Raw genomic sequence first — 12,307 nt, 5'->3', positions numbered from 1 at the left:
AGAGAAGTATTGCACTGCATTCATTGCTAACTCCTGCAACAAATACAGACAAAAACGTAGAATGGCTGCCACCCATCAGAAATTTCCTGATTACATAGATAAGGATATGAATAGGTCAGTTGAGTGGCTCCTATCTATGTAGTCATTCAGAGACTAGCTAAGGGAGGGTTCATTATTTTCAACATGTGCCTTATATTAGTATTCATAGAGAAACTTTATCAATCTTGTATTTATCCACTAGGAATTTTAGCAGCACACTTGACATGTCTGCCCATGTTATCATGGAGATGACTATTAACACATTCATTTGCAAAGAAAACTGAAATCAGGATGTTTAGACTTAAAGTAAGTCTTACTTGAAGGGTAGGTTCTAAATGACACTTGGCATTGCCAATTAGATTATGGGAAGACATTTTCTAAAATTTCAAAAAGCTAAATCTTAACTTTCCAACTTTTGATGAGAATGTACAGAAAGTATTTATATAATATCCATTATTTCAAAATTACATACAAAGCAATTTTTTAAAGTTATGTTATAAAAACTAACATCAATTTAAAAATGTTCAAGGAGCTGTTTACTATTTATTATCGTTTCACAGAATATTTGGCTAAAATGCTTAGAAGCCACTGATTTAAACATATGACAATGTGTTCCATGGATGAACAAATAGTAATTGACCAGAGACATTTCAGGCTTTAGTAGTCACAAATGATTTTTATTTCTGATTTTCAACCTATGACATTGACAGAGCTAATACATTAAAAAAATTAATATAATATATTATGGCAATTCTCCAAATTTTTAATTATCACAGAAATTATGAGAATAAAATAAAATATTACCCAAATTAAAGTTGTCTTAAATTGTTTTTTAAAGACTCATTGACTACAACGACATTCAAGAATGAGAAAGAATAATATGTGATCTCTTAAATTTTGATTTAGCACAAACCATTTGAGAATAGAGCCCTGCCCCTTGAAGTAAACTTCCTGAATGTCTCCTGTGGTGAAGTCTCTTAATGCTTACTTTCTTAATAGTTTCCCCAATTAGCTCCCTAATTTAATTAATATATGTTCATGCAGTCATATATTCACTTATATCCTATTTGCTCTAAATTTTTCTCTCCTGCTGAAATTATTCTGTAGTGCATTAAATAAGGGTTGTAAAAGTTTACTTCTGTAAAATTATGTTGCTTACGTGGGCTGAATATGTAAAGTACACTGGAAAACATGGTAAGATAAAGAGCAAAGCTGAGAAACTATTTGGTATTTTGGTCCTGACTTTACTAAGTGTACTATAATTTGACTAGAAAAATAACAATCTTAGAACAAAGATCATCTTTCCCATTAGTTTGGCACTTAAATATAGCTTATAATGAGGAACATTTCCAAAATTAAGGGAAAGAAAACAGTAACCCAAATTTAATAAGGAGTAAAAGGGTGAAGTATGATGGTCTTATTCTGTATGATATGGAAGAAAAAAATGATTACCAAAGAAATAGTAATACAAGAATGCATAGTTCAACATTTGACATTGATTAAATAATGACATTAAAGTCAGTTTTTCATTTATCATGGATATGTTTATTTTTTTTCCTTTTCTTATTATGTTCTTGAACTTCCCGTGGATAACTCTTAGATTTCATGTCTTACTCCATTTGGGCTGCTATAAAAGAATACCATAGACTCAGTGGATTATGAACAGCAGAAATTCATTTCTCACAGTACTAGAGGCTAGAAAATTCAACATCAAGGTACCTAGAGATTCCATGTCTGGTGAGGACCTGCTTCCTGGTTCAGAGATGACATCATCTCACTATATCTTTTCATGGGAGAAGGGACAAACGCTCCCTGGGGCTCCTTGTATTTGGAAGTGGGGCTTTTGGTAGGTGATGAGGTTATGGGGGCACCTACCAAAGGCTTCACGTTTTATTATTATCATATTGGGTGTTAGGATTTCAACATATGAATGTTGGGGGTACAAGAATGTTTAGTCTACAGAACTTCAGTTATATATAAGTTCACCTAATTTGTTCCTTCTGATTTCTAATATAGGGAAAATTCCCACGGAATGAGTAACTTAATATTATAAAAGTACTTAGTTAAAGGTATAGTATTTATAAGTTTGAGATTGTTGTCTGGACATAAATAATAATATATCTTTAGATAAAGTAGTAGAAATATGTTACTGTAACTATAATATTTAAAAGGAGAGGGAAATATATAAATTATAAAAAGATAAATGAGAAAACTTTTGCAATTATCTTGTATAAGTACAAGTATCCTTGTACTTGAGTACTTTCAGAATTAGATAAAAAGAAAAAGAGGGAAGAGAATCATGACAGAAAAACCCATCACAATATAGTGGGAGATTTTACGTATTTGTTAAAAGGGAATAATGCATCCATGCAAATTAAGAGATGAGTTTCCAGAAAACTGCTTCCCAGATGTTGGATAGGGCTACTTTAATTTCTATATTTTCTACTTAGCACGTTGCCTATGTTCACTTTGAAGTAGGTTAGCCTATACAAAGAAGACTTTATTATAGACATACATAAAAATAAGAAAAGAACAATAAATTTGACTGGACTGCATAAAAAATGACATTTAGAAATTCAAAGGACAAATGGCAAAAGGGGAAATTTTTTTTCTATTTCATATTATAACAAAAGAACTATTATCCATAAAATATAAAGCCCTCTACAAATTAAAAAAAAAGCCATGATTATTAAGCAAGTGCTAAGGAGAAAATTGGGCAAAGGTGATAAACAAATAAATCAAAGGAAATTAAAAAATAATGGTTCTTTATATATTTTTAAAAATTCAAGTTTTCTCAAAATAATAGAAATACAACATAAAGGTTTTTTGAGGTACCATTTTCCCTTATCAGTTTAACAAAAACCAGAATTTTTGTTAATACGTTGTGTTGGTGTAGGGTTCATATATTGGTGGATTTTTAAATTGTTGCATCCTCTATTTAAGATAATTTGACTTTAGTGACAAAAATGATAATTAAAATACTCTTTTATCCAACAATTTCTAGGAATTTATCAAACAAATGTGTTCTTACGTGTCCAAACATGTATAGTTTTCCAGTGCATCCACCTGGTAGCAAAAGTAGCAAAAGTGACTGTCCTTGTGATAGCAAAAGTACTCACTTTTTTTGGGATAATAAAAATGTCTATTTTTAAAGATATAGTTAAAATACTGGTATTTCATGTTTATATTGGTATACATATATATTTTAATGAAGAAACTCTTCATACATTGACAGGCAATGATTTCAAGGATAAAATTTTTAAAAAGAGATATAGTGTACAACAATATGTATAATATGTTCTCATTTGTATAGAAATGGGACAAGCAATACACACATACATGATTCTCTATGTATGTGTATTTGAGTGTATGGGTGTGTGAGTTTAGTTTGGGCATAAAAACCATGTAAAGGCTACACAAAGAAATGGAAACTTTACTTTCCCAAAGAGAGTAATTAAATGTTTTAAGAGAATTGGGTAGAAGGAAACTTTATAATACATACAATTTTTAAAAAATCTTTTAAATATAACATTATGTGAATACTGTTTATATATATACACACACATATATATTATGTCATTTTCAGTAAATGGATAACAATGCCCAAATCCTAGAACTCTTGAAATAATTTTTATTATTAACAAATTGCTAGTAGCATTGTACATTAACGTGAACTTATATTTTTCCAAATAGTTCTTGTTCAGTAATTTTACTTTATTTTTATCTATGTTTAAATTTTGGACCATACATAAATGTCCTACAAAATGAGAATTGCTAAATGCAACATAACACACTGACTGAGTCTAATTCTATTGGTAGAGATTTTATGATTCTTACAAAGATTAATCAGCAATATAATTAGCAACACTATTATCAATGAATGACAATTAATTAGCAAAACATTCTTCTAATAAGATAATTTTAGAATAATATAGAAATAATTTAGAACATATAAAAATCATATCAAATATTTTAAGAGAATACAAAAATAATTTTTTCAGGTGCTTAGGATTACATCTTATATTTTTCTCTACCTTTCAAACTTTCAAAGTTTCAAACAAAGGTTGAAGTTAGAATAATATCTGGATCAATATATTTCTGATGAACAGTTACAAAGATCGATATCAACATCAATATTATACCAAAATTAAGGACTGATTTTAAATTCTGGACTATGTTTCATTCTGAAAACCGTTTTTAACAAGTCTCAACTGGCAGAGATAGAAAACAAAGTGGAGGATTCGTGGAAACTAGCAAAAAATCTGTAGAGGTCGTAAGGGCTGCAAAATTCGACAGACACCTAGAAGAGGGAATTGTGGTTTGAAAGACCTCACGCTTGGTGTTGCAAGAATATACAGTAAAAAAAACATTTGAAATGATTGATCTGGAAGGAATCCTCACTGATATTACTTGGTTGTCATTTAAAACCGACTTTTATGTAGCTGCCTCTGTGTTCAAAGACAGTTTGCTGGTGATCTATACAGATGTCCTGTCGAAGCCCTCCTGAGACAACCAAAGCCTTAATTATGATGTTAAATTTCCCATTGTTTTATTTCTCACTAAGGAAAAAGTATTGTTCATAATCAGGATTCGCAGACTCTGGCTACGGAGTCATTACAGGAGATAGCTTTTCTTCTTCACTGAGGGGTAACGTGTCTGCAGCAAGGCTTGGCTTCGGGCCATGGTCACAGCAGCAGTAAGCAGAGATCTCTCTCTGGGAGATAACGTGTCGCATTTGGTGCATTTGAACAGAAGGTCTGACTTCAGTTTTCTGCTCAACTAAGTTTCCAGACACTCTCAGGGGTACACTGGTGGAAAGGCCACGGGCTGGAGCTGCGACTTGTGAAAAACTCTCAGGCTGAATTAATTATAGTTCTGGAAGTGATGGGAGAAATGAAGAAAACATCAAAAAACTGTGGGATCTGGGGAAGTAATTTACTTTTGAATTATTGCTTGGGAATTTTTAGGTGATACTGTAGTGCCAAAGGACGAAATATTATCACTGATAACTAACTCTTAATGAGGAACTACTGAAGTGTAGCTATGACCTAATACCAAATTTAGGGCTGCAAAAGAACACAGAAGATCTATATGGCACGATCCCTATTAGTTCAAGGAACTTATAATCATTGAGGAAATTAATTATCTGACATAGTAAAACTTTGGGCGAATGGGACATAGACTGTGTCTTTTTCCTGTTGTTGTAGTAGGATATCCGGAGCTGGGGCTGCAATCCAGGCTAAAGCCATAATGTTGGAATCATTGTTCTCTCTGAATTTTGGGGGAAAACATAGGTGAAGACGAGGTCACTGTTAAGAAATGTACAGGGTCTAGTGTTTCTTCTGCTTGTAGGTTCATAAGGTTGCCTGCTAGAGTTTCATAGGTGCTGGCAGAAGATACAAGGCACTTGGATAACAAAAAAACAGCAGTAGCCAGAGATTCAAGCCTGTTTCCATCACTTTCCCATGACATTCAAGTCCCATGTGGGTGAGGCAAAGGGCCCACGACAGACACTTGAACATATAAGACGGTGCATTGCAGGAGGGCATATTGCAGGGGAGGAATACTGAGCCTTAGGAATCTACTGTTTTTATAGAAAACATAAGGCAGTTGCCCCTTACCTCAGGGAGAGATTTCTCATCATCTCTCAGAGTAACTCACTGAAAGAACAACCCCCCAAAATTATCTGGGGAAAAAGTGACTGTAGCACTCTTGACATCACGAGTAAGAATGAACAGGGACAGATGACCATCTCTCCTAACAGTCACCAGGGAGAACAGGAGAAAAGGTAGATAGCTAGCAGTAAACCTTAGGAAACACCTACATTAAAAATATGCAGAAGAGACTAAGTATGAATAATTAGAGGAATAGGAGAAAAGTCAAAAGAAAACAGTATATTACAAATAAGGACAAAAAAAAATTCAGGAGGGAGCAGAGACATGAGGTTCAGATATATCAACAATCTTCCCTATAAATAAAGGACATGAAATTGGAGCAGTGCTGTGCAAATTTTTTTTGTCTGAGTGTTCCTTTACACTGTCAAAAAACCTTGAGAATCCCAAGAGCTTTCATTTATGTGGGTTACATTAATTGATACTATATTAAAAATTAAATCTGAGAAAAATTTGAAATACTTATTAATCAAATCTTTCAAAATAACAATTACATGTTTTAGAAGAAATTACTATATTTTCTAAAACAAAAAAATTAATGAGAACATTATTTTATACTTTGATAAATATGTCAACACAAAATAGTTTGATTCTTGTATCTGCTTCTATATTCTTTGTATTACCATAAGTTGTACACATTGAAGAAAATCCAACCTCACACAGATATGTAGTTGGAAAAGAGGTGAGGACATTTTAATAGCCATTTTCAGATAATTGGGGATATTTTTCTTTAATACTATACCAAAACTTGACAAGCTGTAATTTTTAAATAGTAGTTAAAATGTGGAATCAGAAAACATACCACTATTTGTTGTACTATGCTACATTCAAATTCATTGGTCTATCTTGCACTTTGGATGAATGATTTATTCAAATATTGTTACTTTGTCATCTCATGAACAGACAGATCATTCAGAAAGTATTGGTTTACTGAGTTATGCTGCTCTTTTAAATGTTGGGACATTTCTTTTTTTTTTTTTTTTTTTGAGACAGAGTCTCGCTCTGTTGCCTGGGCTAGAGTGAGTGCCATGACATCAGCCTAGCTCACTGCAACCTCAAACTCCTGGGCTTAAGCGATCCTACTGCCTCAGCCTCCCGAGTAGCTGGGACTACAGGCATGTGCCACCATGCCCGGCTAATTTTTTTTCTATATATATTTTTAGTTGGCCAGATAATTTCTTTCTATTTTTAGTAGAGACGGGGTCTCACTCTTGCTCAGGCTGGTCTGGAACTCCTGACCTCGAGCGATCCACCCGCCTCGGCCTCCCAGAGGAGTAGGATTACAGGCGTGAGCCACCGCGCCAGGCCTGTTGGGACATTTCATTATACAATATTAAGCATCACATTAATTAATTCATTTCATCACTTATCCCATCAGAAAAGTATTTAAGAATTAGACAGCGTCAATCTCACGGTAGCAGATACAAGTTTTCTAAATTTCTAATTTTCATTTGAAAGCCCAAATTTTATCCTTGACAATAAATACCATCAGGTGTTTGCCTTAAAGTGGCAAGTCCACTTTCTTTGTCCACGATCAAGAAAATGTCTGCAAAATGCCCACCTCTAACCATAACCGTAGTTTTTCTGTTAGTCTTTCTTTCAAGTCCAAACGGTGCTTCACGAAGAAAAGCAGCTATTACAGCTCACACTGTAGACGATGGCAGGAGCCTGAGCACAATCATTAAGCGTTCTTATGGAATGGCAGTGCCTCATATGCTTCTCCCAGTTCAACACACAGAATATTAAAACTGGAGACTTGAGATTTAATACATAATAAATAAATAATAAATAAAATTTGATGGAGACTTGAGATTTAATAATAAACAATAAATTAGTGATTTTTATTTTTCATCCAGGACATCCTTGATTTCTGCTGTTTTGTTTTTCCCTAAAAATTCCTGGCTGTGAAGAATACAATGGCTACTAGCGGTGTGGTGCCACTCCCTTGATTTATGCTAAGTCACCAGGTGTTTCACCCAAATTGTTGTGCATCATCAGTACACATGTCAACACAAAAAACAGGCACAGAGCGTCTCACTATTATTCTGAAACTAATTGGACCATTGCCATGAATGTATCTAAGGGACCCCAGAAGTCTGTAAACAATATTTTTGCAGAAGTGTTATTTCAGAAACTGAAGTGAAAACTGGGGACATCTTCCTTCCTTTAATTACTAATCTAGTACTTTTGGTTTTTATATTTAACTTTTCTGCTCACATCCTCTCTCCCTTCATTCCTCCCTCTCTCTCTCTCTCTCTCTCTCTTCGTGTGTTTTAGTGTGTGTGCAATCTTTGTCAGTAGATACTCAGAGTATAGATAAAACTTTAAGAAATACTTTATTTTCATATTACAGAACATTTTTAGAAATTCCTTGTGACTTCTTTAGTAGTTGCTATTTTTTACTTTTATTAATATAATAGTTTTTAATATAATATCTCGTCTGCTTTAGACTTTTTCTACAAGCCTCTTGGCTTCTGGTATAGTAAAAAAAATGTCTCTAATCTACATTTATAATTATTTTCTCTTTGTTTAATAACCTGCTGAAATAAAATCATCACAAAGATATTATCCATGCTCATCATCCCCTCTTAAATGTGCCAGAGTTTCAGAGAGGGGCAGAAGAATAAATCACCAAGTCCAAGGTATATCTCATCATTTTCTACAATGAAGACTTGACACCTAACTGACATAATTTTTAGCGTAAAGCCACACATTTGGCAAGACGTGTTTATATCTATTAGTTGGATTTGAAAGTGATAACATTTTCACGTATTTAGAAAATGTCATAACATATCATGATGCAACAAACAGAAATTCTATCAGATTGGATAATAAAAGGATGATATAAAGCAAAACTTACTAAATATTTCTGGGATGCTCTTAAAGCTGGCATAACATGAATATTTACACAAAGTAGAAATAATTTCATGACATCTTAAAAAATAAAAAAATAAAGGATTTAGGAAATTTACATCTCAGAATCAGATTAATATATTTCTGAATGACTTATTGATAATAAATACTTTTACATTTATATTAGGAAGCTTATTCATTACCAAAATGATTGGAAGTATAATGGTCAATATAGTTTATGGTCTTTCTGTCCAACTGAGTATATAACTGTTCAATATATCATATGAAAATGTAGCAGGATAGTATTTTAAATGTATTCAATTCATTTTCCTTAGTTCCTTTTTACTCACCGCTTTTCCTCCACCATTAAAATAATACTGAGTTTGTTGTCCATGGGAAGAAAGAAGAAAAAAAAGAAAACAGAATATAAACAGCCAGATAGTAAAGTTACTAAGTATGAAACATCTGATTTCCTTAAGTACTAAGTTTGACAGTTGATATCTCTGAGATTTCACTTTGACAATTCTTGCCTTATTTTTATTGTGAAGGTATATCCTCAATCTTTCAAACACACATTTTGGCTTGTGATTATATTTCAAAATTTTTTAGAGCAATTTTCTGTGAAACCATGGATAAGACAAAAATTTGTGTTATTTTTGAATATGAGTTCCCTCGTGGAACCAATGCAGCACAGAAAGCTCAAAATATCAATGAAGTGTTTGGGAAGGATGTGGCTAGTGAATACATAGTATGTTGATGGTTTGAAAAGCTCTGTTCTGGTGATTTTAATCTTGAAAATGAGCCATGTGGGTGCCTTGAGACCAAGGTGGATAATGATGAGCTGAAAGCTATAGTGGAAGCGAATCCATCTTAACATATGTGTGAATTAGCAGCAAGGTTTGACATTACTATTCCAACAATATTGGACCATTTGAAACAAATTTGCAAGGTAAAAAAGCTAGATAGATGGATACCACATGAATTAAATGAGCATCAGAAGAGAAATAATCTCCAAGCTTGCTTTTCTTTGCTGTCATGACATAATGACATTTCTACACTGTGTTGTTGTGTGTGATGAAAAATGGATTCTTTTTGACAATCGCTAGTGTTAGGCAGAATTGTTGGAGAAAGATGAAGTGCCAAAACATATCTAAAGTTAAATATTCATCCAAAAATGAAATACTGTCATTTTGGTGGTCCAGAGCTGGTATTTTCCACTATAGCTTCATGAAACCTGGTCAATCAATTACAGCAGCTGTCTACTGCCACCAATTGGACAAAATGATCAGAATACTTGAGATTAAGCAGCTGAGATAGATCAACAGAGATAGGCCAATCCTTGCAAGACAACACTTGACCACATGTTGCACAAACAACACTGCTCAAACTACAGAAGCTGGTCTTAGAAACTCTCTGTCATCCACCATATTCACCGGACCTTGAACCAACTGACTACCACTTCTTCCAGTCTTTGGACCACTTCTTGCAAGGAAAAATATTCAATTCTCAACAAGCTGTGGAAAACACCTTTGGTGATTTAATCACCACTCACTCTCCAGACTTCTTTGCTATTGGCATAAACAAGCTACTGTTAAGATGACAAAACTGTGTCAATCGTTTAGGCCCATACTTTGATTAACTGTACTGCTTCTCATTTGAGATATAATAAACTACACTTTTGATTAGAAATCAGACATTTCATATTTGATGACCTAATAATTGGCTTGACGTTTCAAAACAGGCTTTAAAAATCCATAGCGAGGGCAAGTCCTCAATGCACTTTTGATTTATATAAATGATGTACATGGATTTGTAAGGAATTAAAATGATTTGAATATTACAACAATTCAGAGATTAAACAATTATAACAGAGAGAAATGTAAATAATGAATACCAGAGTAATAAAAACAATATATAGATATATCAGACGTTTTTCAAACTCCATGGTAAAACCTCTCAATTGGTTAGTAGGAAGACGAAGCTAGAGGAATTACTATTAGAGGCTGATGGTGCCTCAGAGACCTAACACTCCTATTCCCTGGGGCTCTGTCCAGTGGAAAAGTGCTAAGCCTATATAAGTTTACGGGAAATCTGAGAGCAGAGGAGAAGCCTTCTATATTTTTCATGCATAGCCTGTGGACATTCAAACCTGGTAGGGAAACTCCACATTAAATATGGTGCCAAATCAGTAAAACAGACACAGGCTATGGGCTTGACTGCAACTTCAGAAAATTTTGCTAAACCTGGCCTGGTGCAGATAAGGAAGCCAGTCTCCCATAAGGTACATGTGGCAGATGGCATTTTTCAAAGATGACTGCAACAATTACTCTCATTCCCCTTGCAGCTTTTACAATGTGACTCTGAGAGTCCTCCCATGAGGACACGGGGTTTGTGTTTCTTCTTGAATCTGATGGGCTTATGAATGACAGAAGTGATATATGATATTGAGGCTGTCATAAAAGGCAAATGAGTTCTGCCTGCTTCTCTTGGATTTTTTTTTATAACCCCTTGTAACCCAGTTATTCATGCAGTGAGAAGGCCCATGTAGCCAGGAGAGGCTACATGTAGGTGTTGGGCCAACAGGCCCAAATGAGATTGCAACAGCCAGCATCAACACAGACATCTGAGTCAAAGTCGTCAGATGAATCCAGTCTCCAGACTTCAGGTATTCCAAATGAACACCCAAGTATCTCTGAACAGAAACAAGCTGTCCCCACTTGGCTTGTTCTGAATTCCTTGTCCTGGGAATCCAAGAATATAATAAAATGGTGCTTGTTTTATGTCATTGAATTTGGAGCTTTTTGTCATGAAGAATAGATAACTGGGACAGGTGATCGGGGAAAAGAGGGAGTAGCACTGAGAAAAATCTGCTTTGGGGGGGGAAGTAAGGAAAGCACCTAAGTACCTAGATCTCGTGCCTCGAAGTCACGACAGTGTCCTCAGGCATCAGGACCGGATACCACGGCAGGAACGCCGATTCCAGGCTAACTGAATTACATCTTAAAAGATGCTGGCAGAGGCAGAAGACAACAACAGAACAGACACCTTTTCTTAAATGCCATAATAATACTATAGATTCTCTGGAACTTAAAGAAGCTATAGAAAAATAGAAGGAAACTATGAAATGAGAAGACTAACAAATTGACAAATTTTCATCCTAAAATATCAACGTTTAAATAATGTATTTGAGTTGAGATGATTTAGTTTTCCCTTATCACTTCTGTATTATTTTAAGTTTTATCATAGAAAAATAAAGTCCCATTTGACTTATCTTAAATTCTAACTTTATAAAATGCTCAAAGTGCTAACTACCTATGTGGTTTTAAACATGCTTGTGGAAATGGACACTGCTCTGAGCTGATGCCATATATTGTCACGTGCTCATCTACAAAGTTTCAAATTTTAACTGGAAAATAATTTTTCAGTTGGAACATTGAAACCAAAACTTCATGTCTTCAACATAGCCAGTTGGAACAGAAACCAACAACTCCTTCTGCTTCCACATTATTTTATTTTACTTTTCTAATTGTGGTAAAATACACATAACATAAAATTTACCACCTTAACTGTTCTTAAGTGTTCTTAAGTTTCTGCTTCTACTTTTAAGGATTCAATCGGTATTTTAGAGCTCTGTAGAGATCTAAATTTTCAAGGAGGGATCTTAAGAAAAGAACATTAGTTATTGTTCATAAATAACATGTTCTAAATTTCTGCTAGTGATAATAGATCTATACTCATCTAAT

Source organism: Lemur catta, chromosome 5 (genome assembly GCF_020740605.2).
Source record: "Lemur catta isolate mLemCat1 chromosome 5, mLemCat1.pri, whole genome shotgun sequence".
NCBI lineage: Eukaryota > Metazoa > Chordata > Mammalia > Primates > Lemuridae > Lemur > Lemur catta.
This window is presented reverse-complemented; position numbering follows the sequence as displayed.